The sequence below is a fragment of the Cibotium barometz genome, chromosome 63 (genome assembly GCF_041138505.1).
Source record: "Cibotium barometz isolate CiBa-2024 chromosome 63, ASM4113850v1, whole genome shotgun sequence".
NCBI classification, from domain to species: domain Eukaryota; kingdom Viridiplantae; phylum Streptophyta; class Polypodiopsida; order Cyatheales; family Cibotiaceae; genus Cibotium; species Cibotium barometz.
Genome location: NC_141108.1, coordinates 6435758 through 6453488, shown reverse-complemented (window position 1 = coordinate 6453488; position 17731 = coordinate 6435758). Strand labels below are relative to the sequence as shown.

General features: G+C 40.3%; 1 pseudogene across 2 annotated transcripts; it reads left to right on the top strand.

The window, feature by feature from the left end:
- Positions 1-14505: 14505 nt before the first annotated feature.
- On the top strand, positions 14506-17688 carry LOC147603602 (pentatricopeptide repeat-containing protein At5g27110 pseudogene; annotated as a pseudogene). 2 transcript variants are annotated; one of them, XR_015265596.1, is made up of 2 exons: positions 14506-14683; positions 14836-17688. The product of XR_015265596.1 is annotated as a pentatricopeptide repeat-containing protein At5g27110 pseudogene, transcript variant X2 (transcript). The 2 variants fall into 2 exon arrangements; XR_015265595.1 differs by having other exon boundaries at positions 14755-17688.
- The last annotated feature ends 43 nt before the right edge of the window (positions 17689-17731 follow it).

The window sequence follows — 17731 nt, the reverse complement described above, 5'->3', positions numbered from 1 at the left end:
CTGCTCCCATTGTGGAAAATCAGGACACAAAGTTGACACATGCAGGTTGAAGATGATATGCAGCTTTTGTGGTCTTAAAGGTCATTCAGAGAAATTTTGCTTTAAAAAGAAGGAGAAAGCACACTTGGTTGAGGAAAAAGAAGTTTTGGCAAAGGAAGAAGAAGCAAATTTTGCTTCTATTGATTCTGATTGGGCTTTTTGAAGTCCTTTTTTTGATGTATGTTACCTCTGAGCACCACATGATGTAGCTCATGTAACTTTCTTAGTAGTAGTAGTGGAACTTTTGTATGGTTACCTCTGAGCACCACATGATGTAGCTCATGTAACTTTCTTAGTAGTAGTAGTAGTAGTGGGACTTTTGTAGGTTACCTCTGAGCACCACATGATGTAGCTCATGTAACGTTTTAGACATTTGCCTCATGAGAGGGCAAATCTTCTTGGATAGTCCCATAGTTAGTGTTTGGAACATGGGAGGGTATTTTGGTATTCCTTCACACTTCTTGGCCATGTTGAGGTCCAGGGAGGGTATTGGAATTTATGGCCCCTCTACATGGCTTTAGTAGTGGACCTTAGTAGATTATTTCTCTAAGGGTTAGTAGCTCCTTTTGGATGGTTCTATTTTTCAGCTTTTTATATGCCTTAGTGGAGAATCTCTACATCTTGCACTCTACTCTAGGCTTTGGGTGCTCACTTCTAGGCTTTGGGTGCTCGCTTCTAGGCAAGTGATAAGCATCTTGATTAGGATTAGATCCTAATCTCCTCCATAATCCTTTTGTACTTCAGCCTATTTAAAGGCTCCTCATCTAATGAAGAAAACACCAAGCTTTTGCCTTATTCACATTGTCATTATGCTCATATTATTTGTCTTTAGCTAATCTAGCCATGTTTAAGCATAGTCTTGCTTCCTAGTTCTTAATCCTTGCTCTAATCATGTGCTCAATCCATCCTTGAGCTCCCATGTTTTCTAACAGCAAGAAGGCATTCTTTACATCCATCTGATGTAAAGACCAACCCTTTGCTGCAGCCATAGCAATGACAGCTCTCACGGTTGCCATTCTTGCAACTAGATTGAATGTCTCTTCAAAGTCAATGCCATAAGTTTGCACATAGCCTTTGGCCACCAATCTTGCCTTATAGCTGCTCACTGAACCATCAGTGTTATGCTTGACTTTATACACTCACTTACATCCAATTGCCTTCTTTTCCTTAGGCAAAGGCACTAACTCCCATGTTACATTTATATCCAATGGTGCCATCTCCTCATTCATGACATCTTCCCATTTCTTATTTCCAAGTGCTTGCTCAAAACAAGTGGGCTCCAATTCCTATATTGCTTTAACCACGTAAGCATAATGATGGGCTGTATATCCATCATATCTCAACGTGTCAACAGGGTACATAACCCTCATAGACCTGTGTACACCTGGATGATTGGTAGGTGTCCTCAAAACAACCCTCGTTCTCCTTACACCAGGAGTAACCACATATGGGATGCCAATCTCCTCATTAAGGCTCTATTCAGAGCTGCTAGAGCCACCATCTACATATGAGTGACCTGTTGATAGATCAGGCACAAAAGGTTGATCTACCTTTTCCTTCCCTTTTCATGATACATGTGTACCTACATCTGTCCTCAACCTGCCTGACCATGGACTCTGATGACATTGCTAGAGGACTCTCTAGGTCCACTAAGCACTCTCCAGGTCCACTAAGCACCTGTGATTGCTGCTCTACATGTGGTGCAGCATCAACACTTCTTACATCTGCATCTTTTATTGCCTTCACTATTGGTGCATACTAGCTTCTCATCTCGTCAAAAACGTCTCACATGGAGACACATTGAGGAGAAATGGCCTATTTTTAAGAAAGAGCCTTATAACACTCATCTGGGGCTAGAAATGGATGGTGTGAATTTGGAGTTCATCATGGAGCACATGGCCTATCTACCTTATGAATTTTAACCTTTCACCATGCTAGAAATAAAGAAGGGGCACCTCATGCTATCATTGATAGTACAAAGTAAAGAACATGGATGTATACTTGGCTCCATTAATTGAGGAGCTTTGAACACTTTGGGATGGCATTCAAGTTCACAATATGTCCAAGTGTTATGGGAAATGAGTTGCAAGTGTGCAAGGTATACTTATATGGACTATGCATGATTGGTCAATTTATGACCTTTCTGCTCCATAGCATAACCAATAAAGATGCATTTCTATGCCTTTGGATCCAACTTTATTCTCACTTCATCATCATGAACATGCACATATGCAATTCACCTAAACACTTTTAAATAAGGCACATCCGATCTTATGCCTGTAAACTTCTATTCAAGCATCATAAAATGAATAGCTGCAGTGGGTGTCCTATTCATAATGTACATAGCAGTTATTACTACTTCTGCCCAAAAATAATGTGGCATGTTCTTTTTAGCCATCAAGGCAATGCCACTTATGCAATGTACCTATGTTTTCTTTCTACAACACCATTGCGGAGTGTACCTACATGTACACTATCTCTTGATTCCCTACTTCCTCAGGAATCACTGAACTCATTAGAGAAATATTCTTCCCCACTATCTGATCTCATGCATTTTATTTGCATGCATTTTTCCTTCTCAACCAAGTCTTTAATCTCTGAAATTGAGCAAACGTTTCACTTTTCTCCTTCATGAAGTAAACCCACACTTTCCTAGTGTGGTATCAATGAATGTAACATAATACCTACAACCTGTAATTGTTGCAGTCTTGGTCAGTCCCCATACATCTGAATGTATGACATCTAATGGCCTTGCACTGACATGCTTTTCATGTGGGAAAGCATATTTGACATGCTTACAAAGCTGGCATGCTTCACATACTTTATGCATACCATCAACCTTAAACTTTGGCAAACTATTTTGGGCTTGCATAGACTTTAGTCATTGTACATTCACATGACCAATTTGCTTATGCCATATGTCAATATGTGCAATGACACCTGTTCCATGGCAAACATGGCTACCTTTACTTTAGGCATGTTCACATCCAAAGTATCCTGCCATTTCTGTTACCCTTTGCAACCAAGTGACACTAATTTTTGAAGTCTTCTATAAAATATCCTTGAGGATTAAACCTCACTTGCAAACCCTGCTCAACCATCTGTCCAACATAAACTAGGTTTTTTGTAATATTTGGAACATGAAGTATATCTGCCAAGTACTTCATTTTTCCATCCTTATAGACAATGGCACTTTACCAACATGCGCAATGGGATGCATGCAGTATCATCACCTATTTCTACATAACCTGGTTTTTCCATTTTTTGCATCTCTAAACCACTCAGCATGATGGGTCATGTGGTTAGAGGCACTAGAGTCCACACACCCTCTATCTTGAGATCTTGACACATCTTCTGTTATGGAATCAAGCATGTGCTGCATCACAAAAAGCTGCTGACTTCTATCATCACCTCCTTGTTTACTAAATGATGCATAGTTACCTTGCTGCAACTTTCCACTTTTAATGTCATTCTGCTTTTTATAGTAGTCCTTTGCCATGTGCCCTAGTTTGCCACAATAATATCACTCTATACTATTTGAATTCTAATTTATTTGCTAACCACCTTGGCCTGTTTGGCTCTCCCTACCTCTAGACTAGCCTCTTCCACCTGTGTATGATCACTATTGTAAATCATTGGACTATTGTCCAAAATTCTGATTCCCTTGTCAACCACCACCTTGGCCTCGACCATGACCTCTACTTAAATTGGAGTAGAAGGCCTATTCTGATGTGTTCTTGCTTTGTGAAGAATAGTCCTTACCTAAAGACTTTTCTTCTATGATCAACATAGACACCAAGTCCCAAAAGTTAGGAATATTCTCCCTGACTACAATGGAGGTCTTGAATGGCTTGTACTCTTTACCAAGGCCATTCAAACAAACACTCACCAAATCATCATCTTCCATCGATACATTGATGGACCCAATGGATTCAACAATGCCTTGATCTTTAAAGCATACTCATTGATAGACATGCTTTTCTTTTCCACAGTATCCAAGTCTTCCTTTAGCTGCAATTTCCTTACCTTTGTGTTGGTCTAGAACATCTGCACAGATTCTGCCACATAACTGCTAGTGTTGGCATCCTATATGTGTCCTATCATCATGTCTATGACACTAATGGAAGGCCAATACATGACTTTCCTTGTACCCTAGTTCCAATCCTTGAATGCCTTTATGTCTGCTAGAGTGGCATTCTCTTCAGACAACTCAGGAGGCTCCTTATTGTCTCCTTCGACATAGTCCCAAAATCCTTTACCCATAAGGAATTTGATAATTCTAAACTTCCAGGCATGGATGTTATTCTTATCTAGCTTCTCATCACTGACAATCTGATTGATTCCATCACTGACATGTTTTCCTACAATAATAAAAAAACTACAATAGATAATTTTTGTATGCAACCTATAACACAGCCATATATTCGCAGTAGTACTTCAGCACAACCTGTAGATCATCATTTCTGACCAAAGTACATGTACATACACCCAATGTCAACAATACATGTGCAAACACTGTCTATGCTTCCAAAAAGCATTACTGCACTGTAATAACTAGATTTCAACCACCAGAGACAATATAGTACGAAGTACTTTGTACCACACAGGCACCTCCAAGCTTGCAAAGACAACTCCTCAATCGGAGATGTGTAGTAGCTCCCAAAGCTATTGAGCTATTGAAGACTCAGCATAAAAGAACAACTGGTCTCTACGGATGGTGACGAGGATTAATGCTGTTGTGTTAGGTAGGAGTAGAGATGAATGCTCAGATAGAAGTAATGTATAAAGAGTGCAGTAGTGTTGGGCAATTGCAATGTACTCGTCTATAATGCCTCCGGAATATAACTAAGAGTAAGCTTGCTATCTCATTATTATTCTGAGTTGTTCTCTATATTGTGGATTGAGTCTACAGTATCTCTCTTCTACTGAATATGTTTTTGTATGAGAGAGTAAGTGTGATAGTTAGTGCATAGATGCAAAGTGAGAATTGAGAGAGTGAGAGTGAAAGTTTGCTCAATAGCGTGGTGTTTTGTGCGTCCCCATGACCATATGAGAGTTAGTGTTCATACTCAAAAGCTTTGGTGGGTGACTTTACATCTCCCACAACATTGCCTGACTAGTCTATCACCACAGACTGTTATCTTGCCATTCCGCTGGGAGGGAAATCAGCGAGAAACACTGGGTCATTAATCTCCGATACCATAGCACTAGTTGAGCTCAATATCTCAACATTTTTACCCTTTCTCAAGGGACCATTCAGACAAAAATTCAAGGAGGCAAGAACTCTATTTGTGGTACTCAGTTGTGGAATCAACTAGGAAAGCATTAGGTCTCAGATAGCAGCTTTTGATGTACCTTTACGCTCTTGTATATCAAGCTCACAAAATGGGAGCTCCTCTGGCAAGACCCCTCTTCTTCCACTTTGTTGATGACCCATCAACCTTCACTATTGATGCCCAATTCTTGCTAGGTGGATCTATACTAGTTTCTCCCATGCTGGCCTCAAACACAACCTATGTAAATGCTTACTTTCCAGCAGGTACTTGGTACAATTTGTTTAACTACTCACAAGCCATCACCAATGTAGGCATGGGTTCATATCAAACCCTAGAAGCTCCTATGGATATGATTAATGTTCATGTCCATGAAGGTTCCATTTTGCCTCTCCAAGAGGCAAAATGCTTACTTTCCAGCAGGTACTTGGTACAATTTGTTTAACTACTCACAAGCCATCACCAATGTAGGCATGGGTTCATATCAAACCCTAGAAGCTCCTATGGATACGATTAATGTTCATGTCCATGAAGGTTCCATTTTGCCTCTCCAAGAGGCAGCCCTCACGACAGTTGTAGCTAGGAAAAAGCCCTTTACTCTTGTGATTTCATTCTCTTTAAATCGAGAAAAGCATGCAATGCAGCTTTACATTTCCCTCTCCTTTCCCTCTATTGGTAAGTGTTCAGTTCTTTGTCTCAAACGGTCTATTTGTATACGTGGGTATTAGCCATGGGGGGTAGTTCACCGACGAACTACCCCTAGAAGGAGTCAAAGGCATTAAGCCATGAGCTTCTCTCATGGATAATTGCCAAGCCCTCAAGAAGGGACCGTCAGCAAACTACCCCCTAGCGTTGATTTTTGAAGCCCGTTCATGGTCATTTTCTACTGTTTTGCACCTATTTTGTTAAGATCTTTGAGCTTGATGGTGTTAGCTATTTTGCATGAATGAAGTCTTTGCATGTTTTAGAGCCCAAAATCTCTCTTCTCTTGTGAATGGGAAGCCTCATAAAAGCTTTCTTTCTCTCTAGTATGGGTTGCTTCAAGTGATTACAAGAAGTGTTGGCTCAAATTTGTCATGCTTGCTCTTGAGAATAGAGTGTATGCTTGTTTATTTTTAAGCTTCTTAATGGTAATATAAGTGGATAATTAAGCTTATGATTCATAAGTGTCTTTGGTTGATGAAGGAATTCTTGAATATCTATTTTTTTATGAATAATGGTTGTTTGATTACATTGTTTCTTCTCATGAATGAATCTCGTATTTTCAAAAACCATATTTAAGCTTCTAACGAGTTATCTTCTAGCTTGATTAAAAAGCCCTTGCTTACTTATTTACTTAATAATAAAAGAGCTTCTACTCAATTGAGGATAGTTGTTCTCGGGGGGTTCACCTAAACATATGTAAGTGTAGCACGTGAGTTCATCAGGAGGGGTATATTAATTCAAAAAATTTACATAATTACATTTACAGGAGGGTTTTTTAACCAATTAAAAAAAACCGTAAGTTTATGAAGAAAAAGGGGTCATTTTATTCATAAAAGAATGTAAGTGTAAGGGGTTTTTTAAATACCCCTTGAACGCACATAATACATAAAATTTCTTAGAGGTGAATCCCCTGAGGTTGTACTCAGTTGTAGTACACACTATTGAGGATAGTTGTAGTCCAAGCAAGATGGTTGTTACAATCTATCCACCTTGAGTATATTATTTATTTGGTTCTTACTTGGGGATGACTGATTTGAACTTGTGTGACATGTTGGTATCATGGGTGATTCCATACTCATACTCACTAATATTGATGATGCTAGTGGTATTGGTGCTTAATTGCCATGCTAGATGATCAGTATCATAAATATTGATGTCACTAGTTATTTATATTCTATTTGTTTATTTGTTTCAAAAAGAAACATGTTGGTATTGATTGATGTGCTGATTCTCAATTGGTTAGATGATGGAAAAGTGTAAGGGTACTGCTTGAGGTGTCACACCAATAAGGTAATGAATAGTGCAAGGATTTCAATTGAGGTGTCACACAGAGTTTGTAATATGTTCAAGAGCCAAATTTTGTATTTGTATATGCATTATTGTTTTATGTGTATATTATTGTTTTATTTGTATATGCATTATTGTTTTATGTGTATAATATTTGGTTGGGAGGACTTAAACACCTTTTCTCAAAGCTTCAGAGAGAGCATAATGTAAACCCATTACTTCCATTTATAGAGCAAGGGATATTTTCAAAACAAGATATTTTTGACTTTTGGTTATTGAAGGAAATAAAAAAACCCTATTCAAGTATAAAAAATCAAACAATACAAGGGTTTGTGCAGTCATGCGACCGGCGAAGAAGGGAGAACCACAGAGGGAGAGGAGAGGGAGAGGAGAGGGATATGTAAATTTACCACTACATATGATGTAGAGCCCCTTCTTCTTCCTCCACGCTTCATCTCTACAAGCCACTTTTTAACACAGTGTCTCACTTTGGACCTTGCTCTCATATGCAAAACTAACTAGACCTTGATCTCTTTGATAAACTTGGACTTAATCAAATTATAGAATGTTACCTTCTAGGCCATTAGACGTTATTTAATTCGTTTGGTGGGTTTGAGTATGATATTTACATCAGTGATAATAGATTTAATTATTGTCATTTGATATTAGTTGATAAATAACATAGATATAATGTATACTTTTTAAATAGCTCTTCATAATTTTTGATTTAATATTATTTTATAATTTAAATTGATATTTTTTATCGACTAATAGATACTAAATGAATATTAAGAGGTACAAAGTATTGAATATTATACTAAACTTATTAAAGTTTGTGTAATTGTTCAAAGTGTTGGAATATTATATTCATTGAATGCAGTATAAGTTTGTAGATTTCTTGCACGAGCTTGACATGCAGTATAAGTCTCATGTAATAAAATTGACTTTAAAATGAGAATTAACAAGAACTAGTTTTATAATGTTAGCTACAGTTGCTAATAGCCATTAGAACTATCTTAGCAAAATGCATATTAGCTAATTAGTTGTCGATATAAGATATTTAATTAAAATGTATATTAATTTTACTGAAAAGTTTCTTTAATGAATTTCTTAGCAAAACATATATTAGATAATAAGTTTTCCATGAAAGATATTTTATTAAAAAAGTTTATTGATATTAGATATATGTTTAAAATCATTTCTGAGATAATTTACAAGTAAAATAGCTTGACCAAATTGTTAATGTGCTTTTTTAGAATACTTTTCATTAAATTTGTGAGTAATGTTGTTGATGCCATATCTTTGCCCCCATCATTAGCATCAATGTACGAAATAAGTTGATAGATTCCACCTCATTATCATTATTACTAATTCATGATTCATTACTATTTATGATTAAACCTTTTTGGTGGAAGTTTCGGCTAGAGTTTCTGTCTTGGTTAGCAAAAGTATAGAGTTTGCTCTGATTAGAGATGAAAAAAAATTCAAAGAGATAGATATTACCACAAAGCATGTGGCTATGGAGGTGTCTACTATATTTTCGTACAATGAGCAAACAGTTTCTATGCATCAATTAGTTGGGGGGGAGGGAGGGGGGACAAGATGGATTGTCCTATGAACTTCCTAGAATCAATAGGAGCTCTATGAGTGCTTTCCACTTAGACATTCGGTTTGGTAGGTGCTTCATTGTCTCTAGGACAAAGTTTCTTGGAAGTGATGGTTACAAGGTGGAAGCAATGGAAAGTAGTAAGGATGAGGTAACTTTCAAGGAAGAGATTGGAGAAAGCAACAAAGCTGATTGGGTTTATAACTTAGACCAAGGAGAGTTTCAAAGCACAAGAAACATACATGGTAGAAAATGAAGGATGTTTAGAGTCATTAGAGAGGCAAGGAGTGTAGGCGGTGGTTCTCAGAGTTCATACTTAAGTGTTATCATGAGTGTAATTAGGAACTTACCCAAGAAAAATAGCCTCCTTTTGAGCTTCCTGCTGGTAGGCAAGATAGAGCAAGTGTTATCATGAGTGTAATTAGGAACTTACCCAAGAAAAATAGCCTCCTTTTGAGCTTCCTGCTGCTGGTAGGCAAGATAGAGCAAGTTCAAGAGCTCCCATCTAGGTATGATGGTTCCACCCCATTTGCAAGAGGAGTTCAAATTCAAATGCCAAATGGAAAGGTGCACCATCGAAACAAGCCACAAAATTTGAACTTGATGGTTTGAGGAATTGGCTAAGGAGCGGGCATGTGGACAAATCAAAGATAACCATGTTGGAAACATAGTTTGTGTGGTGGCATGCTAGAGTAGCACACTGGGGAGAATACATGGTTAAGGTAATGATACAAGTTGCTATGCATTCAGATTATTATTGGAGAAACATGAATGTGTACTTTATGAGGGTTTTATTTTTTTTTGCAGGCTATGAAATACAATGACAAGTTTTTGGTGCCCCGAGCTAATCTAGCAGAGTCTGTTCATGGAAGCTGGCTAGCAACAAATGATGGTGTGAAATACATTACACTATTTGATGCCTGTGTGAGAATGACCTCACTGCTTGCCTACTGCAAAGTGCAAGATATAATACCTCACTGCTTGCCTACTGCAAAGTGCAAGATATAATACCTCACTGCTTGCCTACTGCAAAAGTGCAAGATATAATACCTCACTGCTTGCCTACTGCAAAGTGCAAGATATAATGCTTATTTGAGAGGTGGACACCAGGGTACATGGCTTGGTGTTGAGAAGCTTAAAAAAATTAGAGCTTCTACAAGGTCTACCTCAATTGTGCCTCAGATAGTAATTGACCTCACCAATGAAGCAGTTGTGGAGCTCGATGCAGCAAAGAGGAGAGCCTCTACAGATGGTAACGCTAGAACAATATGTAGAAAGCGAGTAGGAGGCATTGGACAACCCATCAAGAAAAGGAGCGGGTTCTAACTCCATGATCCCAACTCCTTGTGCACAGTGTCTGAGATAATATTTACTCCTCCAGACCCTCCATCTAGTAGAATGCTGAGAATGCATCGTGACTTGACTGTGACTTTTACTTCAGGAACTAATGTATTCCAATCTGGTTCAGTCATTATATTGTGGTGGCTTTTGGTTCTGTATTCACCGTATGTGTCTACACCACTAGATCCACCAATTTACTCAAGAGCTTCTTCCGATAATTTGGTACCAAGATCTAGTGTCATATTAAACTTCATCTATTTTAAAATTTCCCAAAAATCATATTGTGATGTTTTACTACCCTTCATCTAGCTTTGGCATTGACCTTCACGTATTCTTGGTCCGTTGTACTTTGTTCCCTAGCAATTAGGAAGTTTATTATACTTTCAATGTTGCTTCCATAATTCCCTCCACCATCAATCACTATCGTTGAAGAACCGATCGGATGAGGTGGGAATGGGTCACTTTTTTGGGCCTTCCCTACCATTTACATCACCTACTCTCATATCTCTTATTGGTCCTACCATGTAAGAAATTTTTCTTTTGAGCGGGGAATTTCCCTGATCTCTGTAAAATGTTGTTCCTTGTGGGACCATGTCACTACCAAGACAGCTGGGTCTTCTTCCTTGTCACTGTTGAAATCCTCAATAATGATTACCATGTTTTTGTTGGATAGGCACTATTATCCACTGTTGGCTATGGAGTTTGTATCTTCAAAATGTTTAGGCTTAGAACATTTTCCATGCCACACTTTAGGTTAACTTCTAGATCTAGATAACCTCGCATCGCCGTAGTCACTTTGGCCAAAGCTGCTATCAGCCATTCTTTGACCATCGTGCTAGCTTTTAGACTTCTCCGATGCTTGTGCTTCTCATATTTGTTTGAGAAATCCTATCGTTTGAGAAGTGGAGCCTGCCCATTGTTGGATGATGTAGATTTTGACTCCTATGCTTTTTTCTTACTTTTACGTTTCTTTTTGGTATGCAATTTGCTAATGCCTGTTCAAAATGTACTACGGCCTTCACTAGCTCATCAAAGCTGATATTGGCTAAATCCATTAGAGCCAGTTCTTGATGTAACTTCGGCTAAAGCCGTGTACGAACCATCCACTGGTAACCTCATTAGATGGGCGACCAGCAGCATCCATCTGTTCGTGGTGGAGAGTGTGGAATTTTGCTCCATAATCCTCCACTAGTAACCTTTTCTATTAGAGTGACCAAATCAGCACCTTTGAAGACATCTTGGTAGTGTGATACCACTAAAGAAATGCATCGTGTAGTGTTGCATAATTGGTGAAATGACCATCTGCATATTGTGCTTTCCATTTGTCGACTTTGGATTCCAAGGTGGATGAACACATTGCACTTTAATTCAGCTGGTTGATTTTGATTGCCGTTTGGAGCACCAGCACATCAACTCTTGAATGTACTCACGAGTATCAAGATCCTCCAAATGCTTCCTTTAAAGACAAGGTATTGCATTTTCTCATGAGGTCGCACCATTTGGAGAGGTGGCAAATTACCATGACTAACCTTGAAGCATGATTCCTTGGAGGGGGTCACAGAGCTGCTAATTACACCAAGAGGATGCCGGCTACCAATAAGTTGGTGGCAACAATCCAAGGATCCACAAGTGGAACTTCATTATCCGGCATGTCATCTGAGAATTGACTTTTCTCATCAAGGGATTCCGCTCGACTAGGTCGGCCGACTAGGTTGCATACTACCCATGCTCCGGCCGTGGAGGCTCCTCCGTGTGGTCGCCATGGTTGACCTCATGCATGTGACGTATGATTCGTTCGTATGTGCATGTTTGCATGCCTTTGGAGGTTGTGCGTTTGTTTCGGGTACTTTGGGCAGTGGAGTGGTTGTCCTTCTTCTTCAACATCGTTTTCTGCTATTGTTTGGTGCTGGGAGCTAGTGCTCTAGCTGTGGAGGTTCCTCCCTGCTGGTCACCATCGTCTACGTCATCCACGTAACGTCTGATTCATTCATTTGATTGGTTTGGGTGTGTTTCTATTCCTTGCATGTGTTTGCATGGCTTTGGAGGTTGTTCATTTCTTTCAGGTATGCACGTTGTTGTCGCCTAGAATGTTCTACAGGTTTGCGTGGAGGTCATGCGTTTGTTTTGCCCATGCATGTTTCCCTGTGATGGCTGTGTGTCAGCTATTGCTATGGCTGGCTTCTTTACGTGTTGTTGTTTCTTTCATTCACTTCCTCTTTTGTTTCTATGGCTGGCAGGTGTGTTACTCAAAATGTTTTATATGCGAGTCGTGATGTTTAGTTTTCATATGCTTTTCAGCATGGCTAAGCATACTCATAGAAGAACTAAAGCAGCCTGGCTTACCTTCCTTAGCCATATCACCTCATAGATGTCTTGTGCAAGCACCGCTTTGTAGTAGCTAGGCGTCTGAATCGAACAAGGAGAATGTGCCTCCTCGAATCGTCACTCCTCCAGAAGGGCCAATCGGTTTGGAGAATTTGAAAGCCGTTAAACGGAAAGCTCGTTTGTCACATATGTAAAATATATGATGTTTTTAATGAAATTTTGGTGTTTTAAAATATATGTGACATGTGGTATGTCTATTCGCAGTAGGTAACTCTGAGACGTCTTGTGCTATAATAAAGAGGAAGAAGACTAGCATAATGTCTATTTCATCTCTTAGGAGTCCAAGCAATGTCGCTCTTGCATGTTGGCAGTTTCCAACTCGTAACAACTTGAAGATGCTCGAGGTTTCTATCACGATTGGCATTGGGAACGATGATGTCAATATCTCTATGTGGGGGGATTGCCTTGATGAGTTTGTCCGGCATGAGTGCACTCAAGCTATGTTCTAGTTGGAAAGCGGTGGGACTCTTTACCACCTCCACTTTCAAATGGTTTCCCGTATACTCTCTACATCGATTAATTCAGTTTGGCAAAACTGTAAAGCAATATTCAATGTGGAACATTAACAAACCACTAGGGGGTATTGTCATGTGCCGTGCATTACATCAGATTAAAATGCATACTTTTGAGGGTATGGTAGGGTACTATCTAAAGGAGCTGCGTAAACCTCACTTTCGCTTCCATGCCCATAATGTTTCTGTAGAGGAGATGTCTAGAGGTAGAACTTTGTATGCACAGTTTGGTTAGGGTGATCTGAAGAATCGAGTGTGTTTGACCCTGGTAAATGTATTTGAGAGGGCTTTTGTGTATATGGAAAATTATATATTAAATAAATGGACTGTAACACTTGGAGTCACTCTTTTGAAGATGATGAGGGGTGGTACAGTGGATAATTCCAAAAGCTGGTAACGGCATGGACTCAAGTAGAGCCCATGCCGTGTGGAAATGTCTGAAGACACTGGAGTTTGTTGACATCTCCGACATAAGGAAAGTTTTCTTCCGAGATCATTACATTGAGGATGAATTCGCCAAATACCTCCTTCCAAGAGCCGAAGACAATCTTGAAGAAGGACAACAAGAAGAGCCTCTATTTGACAAGGAAAATGATGAAGTTCCGAAAGGTGACCATGAGAATCCAGTCCTCGTTTAAGAAAGCCTGCTTGATGTGGATCCTTATGAGCCGTACGTAAACTCCTTCGAAGAAAAAGCTGCAGAGTTCTTGAGAGCAATCAGTGAGGGAGATGACTTTATACCTGTTCCTCCACAACATGACCTTAGTCTCATGAGGCTTTCATGATGTAGAGGCACTTTAACTTTTGTAATAAATGAGCAGTGCATATGCTCGATTGTAATTACTTTTGGTCAAGAAATAAAATCTCTTGAAAAAGCTGCAGAGTTCTTGTTGAGAGCAATCAGTGAGGGAGATGACTTTATACCTGTTCCTCCACAACATGACCTTAGTCTCATGAGGCTTTCATGATGTAGAGGCACTTTAACTTTTGTAATAAATGAGCAGTGCATATGCTCGACTGTAATTACTTTTGGTCAAGAAATAAAATCTCTTCCTTTTTTTCCTAAACTTTTAATGGGGCAGTAGATTAAAGTTATACCATTGTATTAATTAAATGCCATGTTAGTGGCATATAATTAATACACTATCAATAAAGTTGTGAATATAATATACACTATAACCAAAATTGTGAATATGTACCTATTACATATTAACCAACAAGGAGAGGAGAGAAAAAAAAATCTTAGATTTCTAAAAAATAAGAGAAAAAAATTCCTTTGATTGACCTTTTGTATTGAGACTTTCATTCCTATGTTTAACTTGTTTCGCTTCTTAACGTAACACGCGGGTATGGGTTGAGTACTAGTACGTACATACATACATGATATTTGATCAAATTTTCTCGTACCTTAGTCTCTCCTTCTTCTGCGCAGGCTTGAAATACTCTCGAAGATGGCGGGACGATGGCAACTTCACCACCATGCTCAATGTAAATGGCGGGAAGATGGAAATGACTTTAGGAACCGTAACACCAAGGTAAGAACCACCGTACAGGTTTCTCCTTTCTACTGATTTCCTGCTTGTGAGAGAGACCTTTTGTTTTGCAGACCAGCCCAAGATCCACAACAAAATCACTAAGGTATCGTTGTGGATTGATGGCTGGTGCAATCCCTCTTGGGTTCGTGAAGAGCCCAGGAGAAGAAGACTGGTGATGTCAACAGAAGTTAAAGATGATGTCAACAGAAGTTAAAGATGGAGAGCTCTGTGCGGGGTAAGGAAAAAAATGACTGCCAACCACCAAGCAGTGGCTACCGATTTTGTGGCCTTACTGAAGGCTTGTGCCAAGAAGAAGGATCTGTACAAAGGCACTAGAGTACATGCTGATATTCTAAATAGGGGCTTGCTTGAAAAGAGCCCTTATGTAGCGAACACTTTAGTCAGTATGTATGCCAAGTGTGGTGCGCTTGCAAAAGCACAGCAAGTGCTTGATGAGCTTCCTGTTCGGGACATTGTTTCTTGGAATGCACTAATTGCAGGATATGCCCGGCAGGGGCAGGGCGAGGAAGCACTGAACTGTTTTGAACGGATGCAACGTGATGGCATCTCTCCAGATGCAGTCACCTTCATTAGCATCTTGAAGGCCTGTGGCAGCATAGGAGCAGCCGACAAGGGCAAACAAATTCATGATGAGATTGTTAGTCAGGGGTTGCTTGGAAAAGATATTGTGCTTGGCACTGCTTTGGTGGACATGTACGCCAAATGCGGTGCGCTCGCAAAAGCACAACAAGTGTTTGACGAGCTTCCTGTTCGGAACGTGATCTTTTGGAATGCACTAATCACAGGATATGCCCAACAGGGTCAGGGCGAGGAAGCACTGAACTGTTTTGAATGGATGCAACACGAGGGCCTCTCTCCAGACACGGTCACCTTCATTTGCATCTTGAAGGCCTGTGGCAGCATAGGAGCAGTCAACAAGGGCAAACAAATTCATGATGAGATTGTCAGTCAGGGGTTGCTTGGAAAAGATATTGTACTTGGCACGGCTTTGGTGGACATGTACGCCAAATGCGGTGTGCTCGCAAAAGCACAGCAAGTGTTTGACGAGCTTCCTGTTCGGAATGTAATCTCTTGGAATGCACTGATCGCAGGATATGCCCAACAGGGGCAGGGTGAGAAAGCACTGAACTGTTTTGAACAGATGCAACACGAGGGCCTATCTCCAAACATGGTCACCTTCATTTGCGTCTTGAAGGCCTGTGGCAGAATAGGAGCAGCCGAAAAGGGCAAAAAAATTCATGATGAGATTGTCAGTCAGGGGTTGCTTGGAAAAGATGTTGTGCTTGCCAATGCTTTGGTGGACATGTATGCTAAATGCAGTGTGCTCGCAAAAGCACAGCAAGTGCTTGACGAGCTTCCTGTTCGGAATGTAGTCTCTTGGAATGCACTAATCACAGGATATGCCCAACAGGGGCAGGGCGAGGAAGCACTGAACTGTTTTGAACGCATGCAACGCGAGGGCCTCTCTCCAGACAGGGTCACCTTCATTTGCGTCTTGAAGGCCTGTGGCAGCATAGGAGCAGCCGGTGAGGGAAAACAAATTCATGATGAGATTGTTAGTCAGGGGTTGCTTGGAAAAGATATTGTGCTTGGCACTGCTTTGGTGGACATGTATGCCAAATGCGGTGTGCTCGCAAAAGCACAGCAAGTGCTTGATGAGCTTCCTGTTCGGAACGTAGTCTCTTGGAATGCACTAATTGCAGGATATGCCCAACAGGGGCAGGGTGAGGAAGCACTGAACTGTTTTGAACAGATGCAACACGAAGGCCTCTCTCCAAACATGGTCACCTTCCTTTGCATCTTGAAGGCCTGTGGCAGCATAGGAGCAGCTGACAAGGGCAAACAAATTCATGATGAGATTGTCAGTCAGGGCTTCCAGGGAAAAGATATTGTGCTTGGCAATGCTTTGGTGGACATGTACGCCAAATGTGGTGCGCTCACAAAAGCACAGCAAGTGCTTGACGAGCTTCCTGTTCGGGATGCAGTCTCTTGGAATGCACTTATCGCAGGTTATGCCCAACTGGGGCAGGCCAAGGAAGCACTAAACTGTTTGGAACGGATGCAACACGAGGGCCTCTCTCCAGACGCGGTCACCTTCACTTGCATGCTTAATGCATGCAGTCACTCAGGTCTAGTGGATGAGGGTCAAATGTATTTTGCGAATATGAGCAGAAAATATGGCATCGCACCAGACTTAGAGCACCACGGTTGCATGGTTGGTCTTTTTGGCCGTGCAGGGCACTTTGACAAGGCTATAGCAGTGATTAAGAAGATGCCCACTTCTGATTATCCTCCAGTTTGGTCTGCTCTGTTGGGTGCTTGTCGAAAATGGGGAAATGTGAAGCTTGGTAGATTGGCCTTTGAACATGCAGTACAAGTAGATAAAAATGATGCTGCAGCTTATGTCTGTATGGCTAATATTTATGCAGCTGCTGACATGCAAGAGGATGCAGAAAAGATTGAAGCCATGAGAGTGAAAAATGCTGCATGGAAGAAGCCAGGATGTAGTTGGTGGGTTGATGTTAGCGGGAACGTTCATTCATTTTTTGTTGGGGATACAAAGCATGCACAAAGCAAAAGTATCTATGCAAAGCTACAAGATTTTGCTGTTAAAATATCACAAGAAGGATAGTCCCCAAGTTTGCATTGGTGGGTGTCACAAAACATTTCCAGTAATGCAAAGAAAGATGTGCTTTGTGGGCATAGCGAGAAGTTGGCCATTTCCTGAGCCCTCCTCAATATAGCTCAAGGGGCAACTACTGTACGTGTTGTGAACAACATGCGGATCTGTGGTGATTGCCATGTTGCTACATCACTTATATAAAAAATAGAGAAGCGCAAAATTGTGGTCAGAGATGCAAACTGCTTTCATGTTTTTGAAGATGGAAAGTGTGCTTGTGGAGACTATTGGTGATGGTAGTGCAGCAGCTTCAACTGACTCAATTTTGAAACTTGGAATGTGATTGTTGTGCAGTGTTTGGTTCTCTCTTTGTTGTGCTGTATTGTTTCTTAAAGTTGTATTTCTGT